Below are 22,546 nucleotides of genomic sequence, written 5' to 3' on the forward strand. Positions count from 1 at the left end.
TCCTCTGCTCAAGGGAGAAGAGGCCCAGTTTCTCTAATCTTTCGCTGTACGGCAACTCCTCCAGCCCCTTAACCATTTTAGTTGCTCTTCTCTGGATCCTTTCGAGTAGTACCGTGTCCTTCTTAAAGTACCAGTGCTGGACGCAGTACTCCAGGTGAGGGCGTACCATGGCCCGGTACAGCAGCATGATAACCTTCTCTGTCTCTTCAGTCCAGCATCTGCCCCTTCCATTCACTGTCTGTCTTTCCCTGCCATCTCTCCTCCTGCCCCCCCCCACCCCCCAATTTGGTCTAGCATCCATCATCTTCCTTCTGTTCCCCTCATGGTCTGGCATCTCTATCCTTCCCTCCCCCCTGTGGTTTTTAGCATATCTCTCTTCTCATTTCCTCCACTCAGATCTGATCATTCTCTGCTCTCTCTTCCCTTTTCTTCTCTGGTCTTCCTTCTCTATTTTCTGCCTCCATCTAAATTATATTCTTTCTTACTATTTAGTCCCGTTTCCCTCTTTTCACTGTGTCTACACACAGCTTGTCACCCCTTTCCCTCACCCCTCCATTATCTTACTATTTTCTTCCCCCTTTATTTATCTCCTCCTTCCATCCAGTATGTGTTCTTTCCCCACTTCCATTCAGCATCTGCTCTCCCTTCTCAACTGACATCCATCTGCCTTCTGCTCTCTCTCCCTTCTTCTCACTTCCATCATCTGTCCCCTTCTCTCTCTCTCTCATCTCCTCCATTCCATCATCTGCCCCTTCTCTCTCTCTCTCTCTCTCCCCCCCCCAACTTCCATCATCTGCCCCCCTTCCCCTCACCTTTGTGGGTCACTTTCTTTCCCCTGAGGGTGGCTCATGTCACAGGGGAAGCTTTGGCCGAGCAGAACCGCTTGATTGACAGTGGAACTTACTTGATTGATGTCGATGCTGGGGCCCGTTGCCGTTTGAAGGAAAAAAAAAAAGGTGGAAAAAAGGAACCTGTAAAGGCGAGAGGAAGGGAAACCTCCAGGACAGCTGCTTTTTGCCCTCCTTCAGCGGCCCAAGAGTTCAGACCAGCAGCGGCAGCTCTGTATGCTTTTAACTTCGGCACAGAGCTGCCCCTAATCAATAGTTTAGCGCGGTTTCATGAGGCAGCCTCGGGGCCTTTGATAGCCGGCCCGCTTCGATGATGCGATGTGGGCCGGCCTAGCAAAGGCCCCGAGGCTGCCTTATGAAACCGCGCTAAACTATTGATTAGGGGCAGCTCTGTGCCGAAGTTAAAAGCATACACAGCTGCCGCTGCTGGTCTGGAGGTGCGGAGACAAGGCAGGAGGCAAACGCGGTGGAAGGCAGGAGTCCCGGCGAAGGCAGGAGTCCCGGCACAGCGACTGCAACAGGAAGTTGCAAGTCAGCTGACGCCGGCCTTTCGTTGCGGCGGGGACCGAATCCTTCGCGGACCGGCAAGATTTTGTTTGCGGACCGGCGGTTGAAGAACTGTGCTCTACACTGTGTGCGCTGTGACGAGAAACTTGTGCGCTGCGAGGTAATATTTTGTGCGCCAGCGCACCCCAGCGCAGCTTAGCGGGAACACTATATTCCAGGGTTTTTTCAAAGAAGTCAAGGCAGATGACTCTATTCAATGTCACCTCAGTAACAACCATACAAAAATAGACAAATATACCACTTCCCATTTTACTAAACTGCGATAGCAGTTTTTAGTGCCCTTCCCTCATTTATTAAAATTACCTGTAAACCATATTGAGCTCTATCTTTATGGAGATGATACGTATACAAACTTAAGGTTTAGTTTAACTCAAATTCTTAAAACCAGCTATTAAATATTTAATACAAACAAGTATTATCTGAATCATTTAAATTTTAATCTTATCTCCCACAGTTCATTTCATTACAGTACTTTTACAACTTACCAATACTTAATTTATTAATAAATATCAAAATAATTTAGTCAGTGAACCTAATCCCCATCACTCACACTCACTTCCCAATTTTCACACACATACTGCAGTCATTGTGATTACTTTTATCCAAAACTGGATCTTGGTTAGTTCATGAGTTCATTAGTCCATGATCATCTAGTCAGAGAGGCTTCAAACTGAGAGTTGCACAACAGTCTAGCACATCAAAATCACAGTTTCTTAAACACAATTGGCAGGCCTCTTTGTCCTCATGATGGTCCTGTTCTTCAATTCATAAAGCATTCAACTCAACATAGGACTGTGTTTCGCCACCTGGCATCTTCAGGAGCTGTGTTTGCAAGGCTCACCAACATCACAATTTCACCAGTAAACTAAGCATGACTTGAGCAGGGGCAGTTTGATTTCCTGGTAGACAGTGTGTTTCCTGCTTGTCAGCTGATCCCGGCTTGTGCCAAACCCTGGGTCCCAGTTCCTGAAGATGCCAGGTGGCGAAACAGTCTTGTGTTGAGCTGAATGCTTTATGAATTATGATTTATGGATTATACCCAATACCTCCCCTAATGTGACTGGTTCATTGAGCTGTGCTTGGTCATCAGGGGATAGTATAGGTAAAAAGACCTTGTCCAAAAAGCTGTTCACCTCCCCAGCTCCCCCTTCCCCTCCAGCACTGTACAGGTGATGATAGTAATCCAAAAAGGATTTACCAATGTCCATAACCTGCAAAGTCCCGCTCCTATCTCAAACTGCTGTAATAGAATTTCTCACCTGCTTAATTTTGATATAGCGAGCCAGCTGAGCACTACACTTATTACTATGCTCATAAAGACAAGACTGAAACCGCTTGCGCACATGATTGTACTCTTCTATTTTGAGCTGACTTAACCCTCCCTTTACCATGCGTAACTGTGCCATCATCTGAGAGTCCTGGGATCACATAAGAACCAATTCTAGAGAAATCAATCTTTCACGTAGGTGTAACTGAGCTCAAGTTCTACGTTGCTTAAATCTGGCTCCCCACTTAATAAAGACTCCCCGCAGTACTGATTTCAAAACGTCCCATAAATTCCATCGGACACCTCCCCTGTATCATTAAACTTCAAAGGACCTCTGCCTCCACCTCAGGCACATTAAGCAGCGAGTCATTAAGTCTCCAGTAGCGGGTACCTCCTCCCGACACCACTCCTGCACAATCCACCGATACCGGAGCGTTATCTGAGACTTGAATGCCTACAATTTCAGCTTCCCTTATCTTACCCCATTGATTCCTATGAACCCAGAGCCTGTCTATCCTGGTGTAAGTATGTTGACCATGAGAATAATGGGTTTAGTTACGCTGAGTCCCATGCAGAAGGCGCCAGCAGTCTATCAGCCCCAAGGTTTGCATGAATACCCGAAAAGCCCATGTATTCCCCCCGGGAGAGCCCCTACCTCCCTTGGAATGGTCCAGCCACCTGTCTGGGATCACATTAAAATCCCCCCCCCAAAAAAATCCCCTCCCCCCAAATGAACGGCAACAGCTCATCCTGCAATTTACGATAAAACTCTGGCTGATCTACATTGGGACCATATATGTTCACTATCGTCACTATCTGTCCTGTAAATTCCCTCTCAACGCTAGATATCTCCCAAGAGGATCCCTATATACTTGATCAATGGCCAATCCCAGACCCCTTTTCACCAAGACCGAAATCCCACACTTTTTTGGGGTAATGTTTTGTCCCTGATGTACCCAAACATGTTCAAATGCAGGATTCTGCAAGAAAGCAGCATCCCTGGGCCGCAGGTGTGTCTCCTGTAACATGTATATATCCCAACGCATTCTCTTCAATTCCCGGAAAATAATACTCCTCTTTCCCGGACTGTTCAACCCATTGACATTCCATGACCCGATCCTAAGTAAATCCTGTTCTGTCCCTGTCCCTGTTTTCCCCACACCAGAATCCACTTGTTTCCCCGTAACCCCCTCACTCCCCATACGTGCTGATCTAGTAGCTTCCAGACCAACCAATGAGAAAAGATGAAGTCTCCCCCAAAAGGTATCTGACTCCCCCCCACTTCCCAACCATTCAAAAACACGCAACATTTATTCAAGTATCTCCCGAGCAATAGTTCTAGAACACTAACCCATCTTCCACCCCCCTGCACTCTTACATCCCAGCCCCAGCTCAGGCCCCATATATCTCATCATGTCCCCCACGCAATCTGGTTTCAGATCCAACTTCAGCACAGAGACATTACTAGGCTCCCTCATTGACACAGCCAGACAACACCTCAGCACAGGAAAAAAAATGCTTCTCATACAACTAGACCTTACCGCAGCATTTGACCTGGTAGACCATAACATCCTACTGCTAATTTTGGATGCAATAGGCATCTCAGACAAAGTACACTCTTGGTTTGAATCCAGAACATACAGAGTAAAATCCAGAACATACAGAGTAAAATCAGATAAAGAAAAATCTGAACCTTGGTCCAACCCTTGCGGTGTACCACAAGGATCCCCACTATCCCCTACTCTCTTCAACCTATACACTGCATCTCTCAGAACATACCTAGATAATCTAGGCATCACCACCTACAGTTATGCAGATGACATTACCATTCTCATACCTTTTGATCAACCAAAGACCGCCATGACAAACACACTACACCGAACACTAGAAACAGTAGCAACCTGGATGAAAGATCACAAACTGAAACTCAACATAGACAAAACTAAATTTATCCTCCTCGAAAACGTCAAAGTCCCAACCATAACCAATATAGAAATTAACACAATCAACTATCCCATTCAAATTACCATAAAACTACTAGGAATGACTATAGACCGATGCTGCACCATGCAACTGCAAAAAAAATAAAAAAAATACAGAAATCCTTCGCAGTGATGAGAAACCTAATACAAGTCAGGAAATTCTTCAAAAAAACACAATTCCAGCTTATAGTACAATCCCTAATCTTAAATCTACTAGATTACTGCAACATCCTCTACCTCCCCTGCCCTGTTACAATGACTAAACAACTACAAATAATCCAAAATACAGCTCTGAGCCTCATCTACTCATTCAGAAAACACGACCATATTACAGAAGCATACATCAACTCACATTGGCTACCAATTCAAGAAAGAATACTATTTAAATTCTACTGTATGTTATTTAAAGCCTTAAACGGAGACAGCCCAACCTACCTGAACAACCGCCTCTTCCAAACCACCTCAATCAGACATAGAAAAACACACACCCCATTCACACACCCCTCGATCAAAGAAGTAAAATGGAATAAACTATACGATAGCCTCCTGGCCACTCAAGCAGCTAAACTAGACAACCAAATCTCTAATCTACTGATAACGACACCAGACTACATTCAGAAAAGAAATAAAAACTATACTCTTCAAGAAATTCCTGAAACAGCCATAACTTCAGAAAAGAAATAAAAACTACTTTCTTCAAGAAATTCCTGAAAGAGCCCCAACTTCAAACTTACCATCCTTCCCACCTCCCGCCACACAGAAACTACATAACCTACTCTTTACCTCTCTAGAAAGGACAAATGTTCTTCCATTGTAACCCTCCGTTTTTTATCTCTTTTGTAATCCGCCTTGAACTGCAAGGTAATGGAATAGAAATCTCTAATGTAATCTCATCATGTCTTCCAAAATCCCCCATCCCAGGGTATCTTCCTCCAACACAACTCATGCCACACAACCACACATTCACCCTGTCTTCATTCACATACCCCTTATATCATCCCTTATAGATCAGTGAGCCTTCCCCATTAATACTCCCTCCATCACACCAAATACTGCACAACAAAGTCCCCAGGCACAAAAGTCCTCAAGGAGGAATTGAGACATCCCAGTCCTCTCCACCAGGATCTGCAAAGTCTGCCACCCTGGTGTGCCACCACTCAGGTCTCCATTGGGGTCGGCTTTTTAGTAGATCAGGTAACAGTGCGCCAGGCCCCCCTCTGATCTTCCCACATTCGTTGGTGTTGCCACGGCTGAAACAGTAGGTAAATTACTACAAACCAAGTCTTTCAAGGCCATCCAAGCATCTCCCACGGTATCCACTTTGCGCAACTTGCCATTCACAGACATCCATATGCCAAATGGGAACAACCACCGGTAGCGATGTCCCTCTGCACATAACACTTGAGTCACCTCTCAGAAAGCCCGTCGCTTCTGTAGTGTCGCTAGAGCCAAATCTTGAAATACTCCCACTATAATCCCATTCCATTGGAATTATAGTCGTCACCTGGCTGCCTGGAGAATTTTTTCTTTAAACAGTCCCCAAAACATGCTATAATGTTTTTTTGGGGTGCCCGGTCGGCCAGCTCTCAGACTGCGATGGGCCCTCAAGATAATAATAGAAGCAGAGTCTATCTGCTCTACAGGCCCCAGCAGCTGACTACAGAAGGCCTGCACCACTTCCTTGCAATCTTTAAGTCAATCATTCTCTGGGATCCCTTTGAACCGCAGATTACTTCTGCGGGACCTGTTTTCCAGGTGCTCGATTTGTGCCTGTAGATCTGCAAGCTCCTTCACCTGCTGAGCCATTGCCGACTTAGTTTTCTCCACCACCTTGTCCAATCGGGATACATGTTGTTCTGAGGCCTCGACCCGACCACCTAAATCACCAACTTCTGCCTGAAGCTCCGCCAGCGCTGTTTTAACATCCTCCCGGATACCCTTCATCTCAGCTTTTAAATCCTGGAACCAGGCTTCAAAAGTCATGTTCAATGCGGAAGCACTATCCTCGGGCAAGACCCGAGACCAGCGACTGCTGAGACTGTCCCGGTGACTGTGCCATCTTTGATTTCACAGCAGGTGACGCCAGCCCTTTCACTGTCCGTTTTCCACTCGCAGGTTCGCTGAAACAAAACTTCTCCAACTGCCTGCGGCTCGCCATTCACTCAGATTGCCAAGTTACCCTTAATAGGGAGCAATACTGCTCGCGGGGGAAGTTTTTTTAATCGCAAGCCCCATCGGAGCTCAAAAAGTACCCTGCCATTCGGTAGAATGATGTCACTTCCTCTCCGGGAGGATTAATTTTAAGAAAATGTTGAAAACATAACTATTTGTTAACGCCTTTCTCTGGTAATACCTCATTGTAATTGATAATGCTTTCTTGGAATTTATGATTTAATTTTTAAGAAAATTTTGAAAATGGACATGGCTTCTAATGTTTTCCTGCTTTAATCTTGTGGAAACTTGATCTGCTATTGTTTGCTCATGTTTTCCTGGAATTTTAAGATACAGTATGGGGAGGATGAAGTCCAAGAATACGCTAAAAATGTGTCGGTTTATTATTGTCTCCCTGGTTATACTTTTTTTTTTTACTTATTTCTATAGTTTGTACATGGATTTTGTATGTAATTTGTAAAACGCACAGTTTATATGCGATATATAAATTTTTAAATACATAAATAAAGCATTGAGTGAGCCCACCCTTAAATTTGGCAACAGGATCCCAAAACAGCAAGAAACACCACCTAGAGGCCAAACAGCGCAGCAGAATGGTGAAAGAGATGTGGCAAAGGTGAAGCATAAGAAAATGTGCAAAGTGTATCTCAGAGAAGAACACTCATATCAAAGAATCCACACAAAGCTCCAAATATGCCAGTATGAAGAACTGAGACCATAAAAACAGGAAGCAGAGGTGAGATATATAAAAGAAATGTTGTTGTGGCTTTTTTTTATTTTTAACCAGAAACCAAGAAAAATATTCTCTATGTTTTTGCTTTTCTTCTTTTTTTTAATGAATAAAGGAACCCTCCATAAAATTAAAAAGGATCACAGAACACAGGTCCCAAAAAGTCAATCATGATGCAAAAATGGAAGAATCAAGTTGTAAGGAAAGAAGAACAGCAGCTGTACTGTCAAGCCTTATCGGAAGAGGTGACAGAAAAAACTGAAAAACTGCTATGGAGCAGAGAAATAATTCCAGTGTAACCCCTATGGGGTTGGTTGCCGAAGAAGAGGTCCAGTGATGTGAAGAATCTCGTCTAGAAGACCTCTCCTAGGAAGGAAGCTTAGATACTGGTTTGTTTAGAGCAGCCCAAGTCTACGCATGTTGAGCTAATTTCTGTGCAGCCACTTCCACAGCATCCCCAAAAAGCTTGTGTCTCAGACATGGAATTTTGGCCAATCTATTCTGGATGATGACATCCATGTTAGAAAGTCTGAGCCAAGTGAGGTGTCTCATAGCAACAGATAGAGCAGACAGTCTAGATGACAATTGAAAGGCATCAGAGACTAACCTCTGGAGATACCTTGCAGTTTGTGAGAGGTTATGAATAGTTTGTTGATAATCTAGAAGTTGGTGAGGGGGAAGATGTTGTACAAAAGATGACAAGCATTACACATGATGCTGGAGAGGTTAAGGCATATAAAAAGTATAATTAAGGACTCTGTTCAAAAGCATAGGGTTTTTATAAAGGCGACAACCAAAAGTGTCCAAAGTATGGCCTTCATGAATTGGAGATACTGAAGCGTAGACCCTGGAATCTTAAATATTTCTTCAGTGTAGATTCCACCAGCAATGAGTGATGAGGACGCTGAGGGTCAGTAAAGTGTGGTGTAGAAAGAATTTATAAAGAGAGTCCAGATGCTTTGGAGTACTGGTGGTGGACAAAGGCATCTCCCAATTCTGAAAAAGGACCTGTTGGAACAGGTCATGCAAAGGTAGGATAGGAAATTCCTTGGGAGGTTCTTTAAAGTGGAAAATATCTCGAAATGGAGAAGTATCAGTCCCCACAGGAACAGAGAGGTCATTACAAAGTTGAGTAATATTGGATAAGAAAGCAAGATCCTCAGACTGAGATGCAGTGGAAAAAAGTGCTGGATTAAAAGATTCAGGATCAATAAAAGAAAAGACCACAGTCTGAATCTGACCCCCTAAAACAGACATGTCAAACTCTGGCCTGTGGTTTGCTGAAATTTGGCCCGCCAGACAATTTCAAATTTTCCCTAAAGCTGGCCCGCTGGTACAAGCGATGCTCATCTGTAGGTCCCATATGTCAGCGAGACCGCACCAGAGGGAATGTGCAGCTGAGGCTATGGCGGCCTGCTAGGATCGCTACAGCCGACCAGAAATCATCTGCAGGCCGTGTAAACCTACAGATGATGCGGCGTAAGCCTACCTGGAAGAATGTAAAGCCCACAGAACAGGCATGAAATACACTACTCGCTGCCAAATGTAATCTAACAGAATAAATTACATAACACATTTTCAAAAAAATACTTTGTTAAGAACATAAGAAATGGCTTCGCCGGATCAGACTCTAGGTCCATCCAGTCCGGCAACCCGCACCCGCGGAGGCCAAGCTAGGTGTTCTCTGCTGAGAAACCTTGTTTACTCGTATCCCCCAAAGTGATTTGCAAGAAGGTGTGCATCCAACTTGCTCTTGAATCCCAGAATGTTGGTCTCCATCACGACCTCCTCAGGGAGAGCGTTCCAAGCGTCCACCACTCGTTGTGCGAAACAGAACTTCCTAATATTTGTCCTGGGCCTTGTGCCCTTCAGTTTCAGCCCATGACCTCTTGTCCGGGTCACATTTGACAATTTGAATAACGATGTTTCTTGCTCTATTTTGTCAAATCCTTTTATTATTTTAAGTCTCTATCATGTCTCCTCGCAGTGAAACTCAATCAACAAACACTTTAATGAATATCTAATTAGAGGATTGTGCTCAGAGACATGGAGGAAAAAGGGAGTGTGTTCCCACAAAAACATCACCACCCAATCATTGCTATACCCTCAAAATATAATGAAATACTGTTGTGCAAAAGCATCAAAAAATCAAACAAGAACTTATCTGTTGAGCAATGACCATTGACGTCGCTTCGAGGTCTGCATCGAGGAACTCAATGCTGTAGAGACTGTCGATGCTCTCTGGGAAGTAGAAACTAACTTCCCCGAAGAGAAGAGATCCCTCGATTTGATACTGGAGGTATATATGATGCTTGCTCCAACAATTTGTCGATATCCATGCCAAATAACCTCTCCTGCTGAAGGTGACAGGATTTGATGGAGCGCTTCTTCAGAGTGGAACAGCGAAGACAGGATTCAACCCTGTGCTCAGAACCCAGACATTGTCAACACTAGCTTTGTGGGTCTGTGATGGAAATGGGTCACTGGCATCTGCAGCACTTTTTGAAGCCTGTCATGGGTTTTGACATGGGAAAAGTTTTGTCCGCTAAATTAAATTCAATTGTGAAAGAAAATCCAGAAAAGCCGAAAGGCTAAAGACAAAAAAGAACGCGAAATAGGAAGGCAGCGCCGACTGAAAACAAAATTCATCAAAAGAAATAGACTTCTTTGCTTCGTGGAAAACAAAAAACTTAAGTACCACAAGCCTCTTCAGGCGGGAAGGCAGTCGCACATGCGCGGTGCAGGTAGTCGCAAAGCTCTAAAAATTTTAAAGTGATAGTTCACTTTTTATTTATTATTTAAACATTTATATACCGAATATAACTATGTGGTTTGCATATTACGAGTCATACATAATATCCTGAGCTCCCTACGATCACCACACAAGTAACAGACTTAACTGGACAAATGATTTTTTTTCTAACATCCCCCATGGTAGATGTCAAAATACTAAGTCACCCATATATGAGAATATGCTGCCTGCTTGTCCTAGGATAATTGAGTCAATGCAGTGGAAGCACAAGTCATCCTCCACCCCAAAAAAGTTCAAGACAGAAAAATCTGCAGGCAAAGTCATGGCAACTGTTTTCTGGGATGATGGACTTTTGCTTCTGGACTTTTGTCTGCCACACAAGACAACCACAACTGGGGAGAGTTATGCCAACACAATGATCACTTTGCGGGAATTAATTAAGGAGAAAAGACGAGGCAAGCTCACAGCAGGCATGCTGCTTCTTCATATCAGTACACCAGTGCATATATCACAAAAATCACAGGCTGCCATCCAAGAATGTGGGTTTCAGCAGCTGAACCATCCATCCTACATTCCTGACCTGGTTCCCTCAGATTATTTTCTGTTCTGAGTTTTGAAGAAATCTCTCTGTGGACAGTGGTTTTCAAGCTCTCCTAGCTTTGTTGCAGAAGTAACTAGGAAGAGCAGTAAGCCCCTATGCAGGAGAGCTGACCAGGTTGGCTCTGCTGAGTGTGATAGCGCTGACCTCACTTGCACCAACATTGATGAGACAGACACTGACTGCCAGGAAGAGTTCAGTCCAGTTTCAGGTTACTCTCCCAAGCCTGCTATTGGAGCTCAAAGGAACTCAGGAGCTAGGAAACTACAGCTCCCAGAATGCCAGAGAACTAGCAGGAAGCTGTCAGCTAGGCAGGCACAGCTGCAGAGAGAGTTTTCTCCCTTCCCCCTTTTCAGAGCAGGGAGGGGCGAATTGGAGCCGGTTAAAACAGGGCAGCTGAGACCCAGAGAGAGGGAGAAGCCAAGGGGGCTGCAATGTGAGCTTGAGAGACAGCACAACTCAGCTCCCCAGCTGAATGCTGACGAGCTGGCAAGAGACTGCGAGATGGTGGACATTTCAGAGGTATCTGATCCCACCGTTGAGAGGCAGCTGGAAAGCTGGGATCCGATAGATATTGGTGTGCCAAGTATTTCCAGTTAGAGATTGGAAGCAATGGACACAAGCTAAAAGGTTGGAAGTGTTTTGCTAATTTGTGATTCTTACCTGTTTTGCTAATTTGTGATTCTTACCTGTTTCATGAAAGTTTTGGGACTAAGTGTGCTGTGTGTTCAGAAGTGCTTAAACTGCCCAGAGCTAGGCTCTGAAGAATGCTTTCACATAGGTTGTTGCCTTGAACTGCCTAAACATTTGCAAGCTATGCAGCGTTTTGTTTTCCTCCTCTTCACACAGCTGGAGGCTAATTAGCAGCTTCGTTTGTGAGTTCCCTAGCTGCAGGCAGCCTGTGGAAAGATTCCAGGTTTAGCAGTTTACTTTCTTTTGGTTTGGAAAAGTTTTATTTTTTTCATGCAGCAAGTATTTTGTGTGCTTCTCCCTACTGCACCTTCATAGAAGAGAGCATTGCTAAAACTACCTTTACCATTTAAGGCTGGTGAAGAAGACTACGTTAATGAGATAGAAGTCCAGCCATAATTCTGGGTTTTGTGTTTTCCTTTATTGTTTCTGATTTTTGATAGAACATTCATTCTTATACTGGTGAAGCCAGTGTGGCCAGGTTGGCTCGATTTTTGCATCCTTTGTTTCTGAACAAATGTACTGAAAAATGCTATAACCTACTGATAACACCAGATCAGCCTGACCTAGAATCAGAAATAAAAGTATATCCTTATTTTGGACCTTCCAGAATGTGTGTGATGTTCCTTGCCTGTTTTCACTGAGGTCATTTGTCCTATGGCTTTTACCCTAGGCAGTTGCCTATATTGCCTGAAGGATTCCCTAGTTGAAGGGAACATGCTGGGAGCAGTTACGGTCGTGGTGAACCCGGCTCACTGCGATGATCAGGAGCCTGCGGGTTGCGACAGTGGATAACACAGTACAGGCCAGAAAAACATTTTCAAACAGAGGAAAAAGCCTCAGACAGGAGCCCACCCACCTCCACAATGGTGGAATAACGGTGGTGGATCGTTCACTTCACTGGCTAAAAAACTTCCTTTAAATGAACCAAGCATTGTGCTGTGTTAAACTTGACTTGGAAGATATTATAAAATAGATGAAAAAATGAATTCAACTTATCTTCCATTGATCAGTACACCAACAGTGGCCAGCGTTTTGCAATTTGGCTGCCTCAGGGTGTAACATGTCCAATCAAGCTTTAGTTCGGTGCTTCAAGGTAAAATAACACTATTTGCCGACGACGCCAAATTATGTAACGTAGTGAGCAGCTCCAATTTACACGATAGTATGACACAGGACCTGTTTTTGTTGGAACATTGGTCTGCGACCTGGCAGCTAGGCTTCAACGCCAAGAAATGCAAGGTCATGCACCTCGGCAGTAGAAACCCGTGCAGAACTTACACCTTAAATGGTGAGACCTTAGCTAGGACTGTGACAGAATGAGATTTGGGAGTGACTATCAGTGCAGACATGAAAGCTGCCAATCAAATGGAGAAGGCTTCATCTAAGGCAAGACAAATGTTGGGTTGCATCCGCAGAAGTTTCGTCAGCCGAAAGCCTGAGGTCATCATGCAGTTGTACAGAACCATGGTGAGACCACATCTGGAATACTGTGAGCAATTCTGGAGGCCACATTACCGTAAAGATGTGCTAAGAGCAGAGTCGGTTCAGCAGATGGCCACCAGGATGGTCTCGGGGCTCAAGGATCTCTCTTACGAAGAGAGGCTGAACAAATTGCGGCTCTACTCTCTCGAGGAACGCAGAGAGAGGGGAGACATGATTGAGACGTTCAAATATCGAAGTGGAAGAAGATATTTTCCTTCTCCAGGGACCTTCAGCCACAAGAGGGCATCCGCTTAAACTCAGGGGCGGGAAATTTCATGGTGACACCAGAAAGTATTTTTTCACTGAAAGAGTAGTTGAACATTGGAACAAGCTTCCGATGCAGGTGATCGAGGCCAACAGCGTGCCAGATTTTAAGGGTAAATGGGATGCCCATGTAGGATCCCTGAGAGGGTGAATGTAAGGATGGGTCATTTGGAGCAGGGGCTCTAGAGCAGACTTAGGGGGTGGGTCTGTGGAGTGGGCAGACTTGATGGGCTATAGCCCTTATCTGCCGTCATTTTTCTATGTTTCTATGTTGCACCATTATAACATTCTTAGTCTTGTTAACCATCCCATTTCTAATAATTCTTAGAATCATGTTTGCTTTTTTGGCCGCCACCAAACATTGGGCGATAAGTTTCATCATATTGCCTACGATAGCCAGACCTTTTCTGGGGCACTAACCCCCAAGGTGGACTCTAGCATTCGGTAACTGAGATTCAGGTTATTCTTCCCAACGTGCATCACTTTGGGAAGAATATTACATTTAATCTACCACTTGGATGCCGTCTTCCAGTTTCCTAAGGTCTGCCTGCAATTTTTCACAATCTACATGCATTTCAACAACTTTGAACAGTTTAGTGTCAGCTACAAATATAATTACCTCACTTGTGGCACAAATCCCAGTGGCACTCCACTATGCAACCTTCTCCGTTAAGAAAAATGGCCATTTAATCCTACCCTCTGTTTTCTATCCGATAACCAATTCCTAATCCACAACTGAACATTGCCTCCTATCTTTAATTTTCTCTGGAGGCTCTCCTGAAGAATTTTGTCAAAGCTTTCTGAAAATCTAGATACACTACATCAACTGGCTCACCTCTGTCCACATGTTTATTCACACCTTCAAAGAAGGAGGGTCACGAGCGGTGTTCCATAGGGGTCGGTGCTCGGACCGCTGCTGTTCAATGTATTTATAAATGACCTGGAAACGGGGACGAAGTGTGAAGTTAAAAAGTTATAAAATTTGCGGATGACACCAAGCTCTGTAGCAGGGTTAGAACCGTGGAAGAATGTGAAGACCTTCAAAGGGACCTAAACCAACTGGAGGAGTGGGCAAATAAATGGCAAATGAACTTTAATATAGAGAAATGCAAGGTCATGCATATAGGGTAAAAAGAACCTGATGTTCAGCTACAAAATGGGGGGGATCAGTGCTGGGGGAAAGTAACCTTGAAAAAGACTTGGGTGTGCTGGTGGATACAACAATGAAATCAATGGCACAATGTGCAGCAGCCTCAAAGAAAGCAAACCGAATGTTGGGTATTAAGAAGGGTATTACAACAAGGACGAAGGAAGTCATCATGCCGCTGTATCGCGCGATGGTGCGCCCGCATCTGGAGTCCAATATTGGTCACCGTACCTCAAGAAGGACATGGCGATACTTGAGAGGGTTCAGAGAATAGCGACGAAATTGATAAAAGGTATGGAGAACCTTTCATACGCAGACAGGTTAGAAAGGCTGGGGCTCTTCTCCCTGGAAAAGCAGAGACTCAGAGGAGACATGATAGAGACTTTCAAGATTATGAAAGGCATAGAGAAGGTAGAAAGGGACAGATTCTTCAGCCTATTGGGAACCACAAGAACAAGGGGCCACTCAGAGAAATTGAAAGGGGACAGGTTTAGAACCAATGCTAGGAAATTCTTTTTCTCTCAGAGGGTGGTGGATACCTGGATGCGCTTCCGGAGGTTGTGATAGGACAGAGTACACTACCGGGTTTCAAAGAAGGATTGGTTAAATTCCTGAAGGATACGGGGATTGAGGGATATAGATAGGCTATGAAAGGGTACAGATAGAAGGACAAGGGGGATTAAAGGGTTTAGATAGGGATCACCTTACAGGTCATGGACCTGATGGGCCGCTGCGGGAGCAGACTGCTGGGCGCGATGGGCCTCTGGTCTGACCCAGCAGAGGCAACTTCGTATGTTCTTATGTAAGTCAAGCAAATTGGAGAGGCAAGATCTCCCTCGGTTGAACCCATGCTGACTCTGTCCTATTAAATTGTATTTGTCTACGTGTTCCACAATTTTATTTTTTTTTTAAATCAATAAATGTTTATTGAAAAGTTTTGGAAATATACAAACCATACCATGAATATCATGGACAACAGAACATACAGCCATCAGTCAGAGAGCACAGCAATAAATCTACAAATCACAGAAGTACCCCCAACTATACAATCAAGCCCCTGATACCCAGCAGCAACCAGAACTCCACAAATCCCTCCCCCACCCCCAAGCTCCACCTCCAGCAAAGAGGGCCCCCAGTTGGTTCTTCAGGAGAGCCCCCTCAGTCCTCACCCCCCCCCACAGAAATAAGCTCAAGACAAAGATATAATTTTATCAAGGATTCGTGTCCAAGTCCGGGTATAAGTATAATAATAGCCATGACGGTTTGCTATAGACAGTTCCATATTACAAATAAACTGAAGTTTAACAGTCCAGTCCAATGAGCTGCTATCAAGCATTTAGCCGCCGCCAGGCCCCAACGTCGGATCTTAGTTTGCCAGGAATATAAACATACATTGTAAAGGCCTAGCAAGCACCCCTGTGGAGAAAAAGGCAATAATATTTGTAACAATTGTGATAAACACCCCACCACCTGCCTCCAGAAAGGCTGTAGGATGGGGCAGGCCCACCAGATATGCAAAAATGTCCCCAAGGCCATCCCACATCTCCAACACAAAGCTGAAACACCGGGATACATACGGTGCAGACGTTCCGGCGTATAATACCACCTCAGTACCACTTTGTAGGCATTTTCCTTAATGAGTGCACACGAGGTGGCCTTACCGACTTCAGTAGTGATCAGAGCCCACTCCTGAACAGAAAATGTACAGTTTAAATCCATCTCCCAAGCTCGCTGATAAAGAGACGGAAAGGAATATATTGGTAAAGAACAGAGATAGGCTTAGGAAGGCTCTTAAGAGTGAACCACATGTGAGCAAAGGGATCATTAGACTGAAAGGACCCCCGATCCCACTCCCGAGAATGAAGAAAATGACGTATTTGAGAATAGGCTAGAAAATCTCCTCTGGGCAAGGCAGCACTAAGCCGGAAGGTCTCAAAAGACATCAGGACCCCCTTTTGAAGCACATCCCGAAAAGTATGTAACCCTAATTGTACCCACCGCACAAATGCAGAACTCTCCCCTCCAGCGGGGAACAGGGGCTCCTCCCGCACCGCCTCCAAAATCGACGGAACCCCCCCCCCCCCCAACGGCGACGGGTATCACACCACACTTTCAAAAGATGTTCCAGAAACGGATTTCCCGGAACCACGAACCTCCTAGTACCAATGGAAGAAGACCAAAGCAAATACTTCAAACAGGGGCGCCCCACAAAGTGTTGTTCCAGACGGACCACCAACTTATACTCTGCAATCTCCCAATCCAATAAAAGTCGCAATTGAGCTGCTCGAAAATACCAAAATAAATTCGGCACCGCACGCCCCCCACTGGCCCTGGCCGCCCACAGAGCGGCCCTAGAAATACAAGAAGGCCTCCCCTGCCAAATAAAGCGAAAAAACAGAGTATGCAACTGTTTCAAAACTAGAGTAGGGACCGAAATCGGTAATGTTTGGAAAAGAAAAAGCAAGCGGGGTAAAACATTCATTTTAAGAACTGCTATGCGACCCCACCATGACAACCAAAACCCATTCCAGCGTTGAATATCATTCCTGATCTGTTGAATAAGCCGCGCATAGTTAACAGTAAACAATTGGGATAAGTCCGCAGGTAAACGAATCCCCAAGTAACGGATAACCCCAGGCGCCCAACGGAAAGGAAACCGGACAGCCAAACGACGTTGGTCTTCGTCTCCCAAGGTAACACTCAACAGTTCAGATTTATCCATATTCACCGTAAATCCCGAAACCCTCCCATACTCCAAAAAAAGGTCAACAAGAATCGGCAATGAAACCTCCGGGTCCCGAACATACAACAACACATCATCGGCAAACAGTGCTAAACGATGTTCAAAATCTCCCACCTTCACCCCCAATAAATCCCCATGTTCCCGAATACGAATGGCTAAGGGTTCCATAGAGAGAGCAAACAACAAGGGAGATAAAGGACAGCCCTGTCGAGTGCCTCTCCCTATGGAAAAAAATTCGCTATAAATCCCATTAATACGCACAGTAGCCTTAGGAGCCCTATAAAAGGCTTGCACCCAAGCCAAAAAGAAAGAGCCCAGCCCCATCCGATGCAACACCTGCCATAAAAATTCCCATGCCACTTGATCGAAAGCCTTCTCTGCATCAATCGCCAAAAAGGCAACTTTTGCAGAAGTCCGCTGTGCAGCCCACAAGAGATGCAACGTTCGTCTAATATTATCACAAACCTGCCGCTTTTGAATAAAACCAGATTGATCCAAATGTACCAGTGAGGGCAGTACCTTTCCCAAACGAAGAGCCAAAACTTTCGCTAGAATTTTTGCATCAGTATTCAACAACGAAATCGGTCTATACGACCCACACCCAATAGGATCTCTGTCCGGCTTAAGCAAGACCGAAATCCCTGCCTCCCCCATTGAATTGGGCAACGGGGAACCTCCCCGTACTCCATTCGCTACGCGGACCAATAATGGAGCCAGAATCTCACGAAAAAGTTTATAAAATTGATTAGTATACCCATCTAGCCCAGGCGATTTATCCAACTTCAAATTAGCAATGACTTCCAGCACTTCCCCTAATTCAATAGGCTCATTAAGCAAATCTCTATCAGTGTCCGAAAGCTGCGGCAGCCGCAATGCAGAAAGGTACCCCTCAATGGCAGTGGAATCTTGCCCCACCAATGGCCGATACAAGTCTGAATAAAAATCGAGGAAAACGGAGCTAATAGCCGAATCGGTACAATGCACAGTGCCCGCAGTATCCCGAATCTTTGTAATAGTCGCTCTCACCTGCTTCAGCTTTATAAGTCGAGCTAAGCGAGATCCAGGTGTGTTATTATACTCAAACAGTTTGGCGTAGGCGCAACCGCAAGAACTCATACTCCTCCATCTGTAGTAAGGAGAGTTCCGCACGAACCTTAACAAGATGTTCATATACTAAGGGTCCTGATGTCTCTGATGCAACTTCGTCAATCGCTCCAGTTGTTCATGAAGTGCTAAAGAACGCTGTGCCCGCAAACGTTTTTGGCGAGCACCCCATTTAATAAAAACGCCCCATACCACCACCTTCAGTGCATCCCACAGAGTCGCATCAGTGACCGTATTGTTATCATTATGTTGAAGGTACTGAGCCACGGTCGCACCCACCTCTCGAATTACAGCTGGATCTTTTAATAAAGACTCATTAAGTCTCCAAAAACAACGTCCCACCCCCTCCCAATAACCTGCACAGGCTACCCACACTGGCGCGTGGTCAGAAATTTGGATAGCACCAATTTCGGCCTGTCGAATCCCGCCCCAGGAATTACGATGAACCCATACCCCATCAATTCGCGCATACGATCTATGTGCATGAGAGTAGTGAGTGTAAGAGCGCTGCACTGGATGAGACAACCTCCAACTGTCTACCAAGCCCAGAGAAGAAAACAAAGAAAGAAGAGCCTTTCTAGTGGCCCTAGTCGGAGAACGAGTCCCTCCCACAGAGTGATCCAGATGAACATCCGGGGTAACATTAAAATCTCCACCCAGATAAACAGAGCCTTTCACAAAACCCACCAATTCAGTTCTAAGGGACCCAAAATATTTTGCTTGACCAGTGTTGGGACCATACAGATTTATAATAGTGATGGGACGGCCCTGTAAGGTAGACACTATAGCCAAACATCTCCCTGCCCCATCCCGAAAGACTTGTTGAACCACTAGACCCAGTCCTTTTCTAACCAATATGGCCACCCCTCCCACCCTCTTCCCCGGCACCGACTCCTGGTGGGTCCAGATTTGATCAAAATAGGGAGATTGTAGGACTGCTACATCTCGAGGCCTTAAATGTGTTTCCTGGAGTAAACAAACATCCCATTGCAAGCGTACCAACTCTTTAATTACAATACTGCGCTTACCCGGACTATTAAGTCCATTAACATTCCACGAACCTATAATGAAGAGCTTATCCCCCTCCTTCCCTGTCCCGCCCCCCACCCTAACCCCCCCAGATCCCACCCCCCTCCCCCCTCCCCTGCGCTGTTTCAAATCCCGAGCCTCAGGATTCGCCAGCGTGTAGAAAGTGCAATCCTCCCCCAAAGGCAATCATCACTCATCCATAAAGTCAATGAAACTTCCAACAAATGAATTCCCCCACAGTCACAATATGCCACTCCACCCCTCTTTATCCTGCACTCATCTTCCAAGCACTCCCCCAACCCCTCACACCCCATACTTGCAAACACTGAACCTACCAGATCCCAAACCCCAACAACCAGAGAACCATACAACCTCAAACTTACACCATGAGAACAGTATGTAATAAACCAAAAAGCCCCATTCAAAGGGAGCAGTTTCAAACCAATGTCTCCAAGTCTCCCAGGCAGTTCCAAGGGCCTGCGCTCAACAGGCCCAGTCAAAGCCCAGCAGCGAGGCAGATCAAAATAGTTTTACCAGTGTCCAAACACGTTCAGGTCTGGGATTTCGCAGATTTCTTGCCAGAGCGCAACGCTGTACTCCAAGGCTCACTTTGCGCAGAAGTGGATGCTACTGCCGGAGGTCTGTCCCCTTCCATCGGAGTCCCGCAGCCCAGAGCTCTCATCTCCGCCCAAGCTTCCGACACTGTGGTCACTTGCCGAGATGTTCCATTAATGGTCATCCATATGCCAAAGGGGAATAGCCACCGATATTTATGGCCCCCAGAGCGCAGCACTTGCGTGACATCTTTAAACGCTCTGCGCTTCTGCAAAGTAGACCACGCCAAATCCTGGAAAACTCCCACGGCCAGATCTTTCCATCAGAGAGCTGCTTGTGTGCGGCCAGCTAATAAAATACGTTCCTTCAGTGTAAACTCCCCAAAGCAGGCTATTTTATCTCGTGTGCCCTGGGAGCTCCCAGACTGCGGTGGGCCCGCACCAAAACGATAGACTCAGGGACTTCAGCTCCATCAGCCCTCAGTAGATGTGCACAAAAGGCTCTTACCACCTCTTTACTGTCCGGAAAGCTTCCGTTTCAGGGATGCCTTTAAACCGCAGGTTGCATCTCCGAGAGCGGTTCTCCAAGTCTTCAACTTGTGCCTGTAGTTCCCAGAGCTCAGTCGATAGGCGACCCGTAACATCGGAGGTAGTGGATACTGTGGTATTAAGAGCAGCCACGTGGTCCTCAGAAGCTGAAACACGAGCTCCCAGCTCGCTGACCTCTGTACGGAGCTCTACAATCGCCGCCCGCACATCTCCCCTCACTCCAATTATTTCAGCTTTCAGCTCCGTAAACCAGGCAGCCATTGATTTTTTCGGTGCCTCTCCAGCCTCCCCCCGCTGATCGGAGATGCCTTCGTCTTCTGACTCAGACTGAATCGCCGGCCCGGCCGCCATCTTTTTTTTCTCGCCCATGCCACTCACCACCTCCGGGCCTGATTTTTCTGGCGGGTCGCCGAAAAATTTAAATTTGTCCAGTCGTTTACGAGTCGCCATTAGCAGGGGGACCCCGGCAGCCGAAAATAGTGGTAAAGAAACAACGCTGTTGAAGCGCCACTTGCAAATTTTCACAAAAGCCCGACGGAGCTTCTGCTTCACGCTGCCATTCAGCGAGGTGACGTCACTTCCTCTTCCACAATTTTATTTTTTATAATTGTTTCCACTCTTTTGCCTGGCACTGAAATCAGGCTTACTGGTCTGTAATAGTGCTGCCTGATTCAGGAAAAAAAAAATTTGATTCGATTCAGCCTATTGAATTGATTTTCGATTCGATTTTCCTGCCCAATTGGGTGTTTTTTTAAAACATCATGGTGGGTTTATTTTATAACCTCTTCACCCCTTTGCCCTCTCCTACCCACAAATAAACAAAAAAGACTTTTCCTCTCTCTGTTAAATCCTAGCTCACATGCGTGGTCTAACACCAGCTATGGCAGGATACACATTTCAAATCTGACATTGTAATTACAAAACAGAAAATAAAATTATTTTTTCTACCTTTTGTTGTTACTGCTACCGGGAGCTGCCCCAATGAAAGACTGACCTTTCGCTGCAGGGGAAAGAGATCAGGCCAGCGTGGGAGACCAGCTTCGCCTCCCGACCACCCCCTGCGGCTCTACTTTTAACTCTTCAGGGCAGCTCCACTGCTACCGGGAGCTGCCCCAACGAAAGACTGACCTTCCGCTGCAGGGCAAGGAGTCTCTTAAGGGGGTAGGGTTGGTACTAATAGGCCTAAGGGCTATCGACAAAACCTAGAGTAATAATAATAATAATAATAATAGCAATAAAAACCAGAAGGAGCCTTATAAAGCTCAAGCCAAAGTTAAGACTAAGCACAGGACAGCAGAAATTTCTCCCACAGTGCATAATAGTCCTTCCAAGGATCCTGTGGTCTTCGAGAATATGTCTGTAACGCATAATATGCCAGAGTGTTCATGCGAGATTTCCAAACAGGAAAGGAGGGCGCCTCTGTAGATGCTCAGTGTTGCAGCATAAGTTTCTTACCCAGTAAGATAGCATGAAGAACAAATTTCTGTGACGACATGGAGAGGTGTTGTTGAGTTAGTCCTGCACATCTCCCAGCAGAAGAGCAGGAGGGTTCCATTGCAAGGTGCAACCCAGTGTAGAGTCAAGACAGTGGCGCACCAGTTCCCAAAAAGAGAGTGCCGAACACTCAAAGAAGGAATGGAGATAAGTTCCCGGAGAAAGATGACATTTAATGCAGGTATCATCAGGCCACAAACCAATAGTGAAGCCTCTCGACCTAGTTAGGTAAGCACGATGTAACACTTTAAACTGAGTTTCCTGTAGAGAAACAGTCTTAATAAACATATAAATATTTTGAAAGAAAAGTTGCATATCACAGATGGAGACTTCCAATCCCAGTTCCCGCGACTACTCATTCACAGTAATCTGAAGACACTGTTCCCCTTGAAAATCCCTGCCCTCTCTGTACTAAGTAGCAATCTTGTTCAAGTGTGGAGGGGTAGCAAGGGCTTCCTCATCCAAGGTGCCGTATCCCCAGGTGTTAGCATAAGTAGTGGTTAAAGAGTCATAATAACGTTTTATCTGGAGATAAAGATAAGTATGTGTGGAAGGGAGCCCTCAGTGAGTA

At 45.5% G+C, this 22,546-nt stretch overlaps 1 protein-coding gene and 1 long non-coding RNA gene across 5 annotated transcripts in view; one reads left to right on the forward strand and one right to left on the reverse strand.

Annotated features, from left to right (window-relative positions):
* The window catches only part of NDC80 (NDC80 kinetochore complex component), a 315,825-nt gene that overhangs the window by 43,487 nt on the left and 249,792 nt on the right, over positions 1–22,546 (reverse strand). The window lies entirely within an intron of this gene.
* The window catches only part of LOC117358764, a 30,985-nt gene continuing 19,755 nt past the window's right edge, over positions 11,317–22,546 (forward strand). The window contains exon 1 of the long non-coding RNA XR_004539085.1: positions 11,317–11,546. This is a non-coding gene — a long non-coding RNA (uncharacterized LOC117358764). The remainder of the gene's footprint in view (positions 11,547–22,546) is intronic.

The sequence above is a fragment of the Geotrypetes seraphini genome, chromosome 4, assembly GCF_902459505.1.
Source record: "Geotrypetes seraphini chromosome 4, aGeoSer1.1, whole genome shotgun sequence".
Taxonomy (NCBI): domain Eukaryota; kingdom Metazoa; phylum Chordata; class Amphibia; order Gymnophiona; family Dermophiidae; genus Geotrypetes; species Geotrypetes seraphini.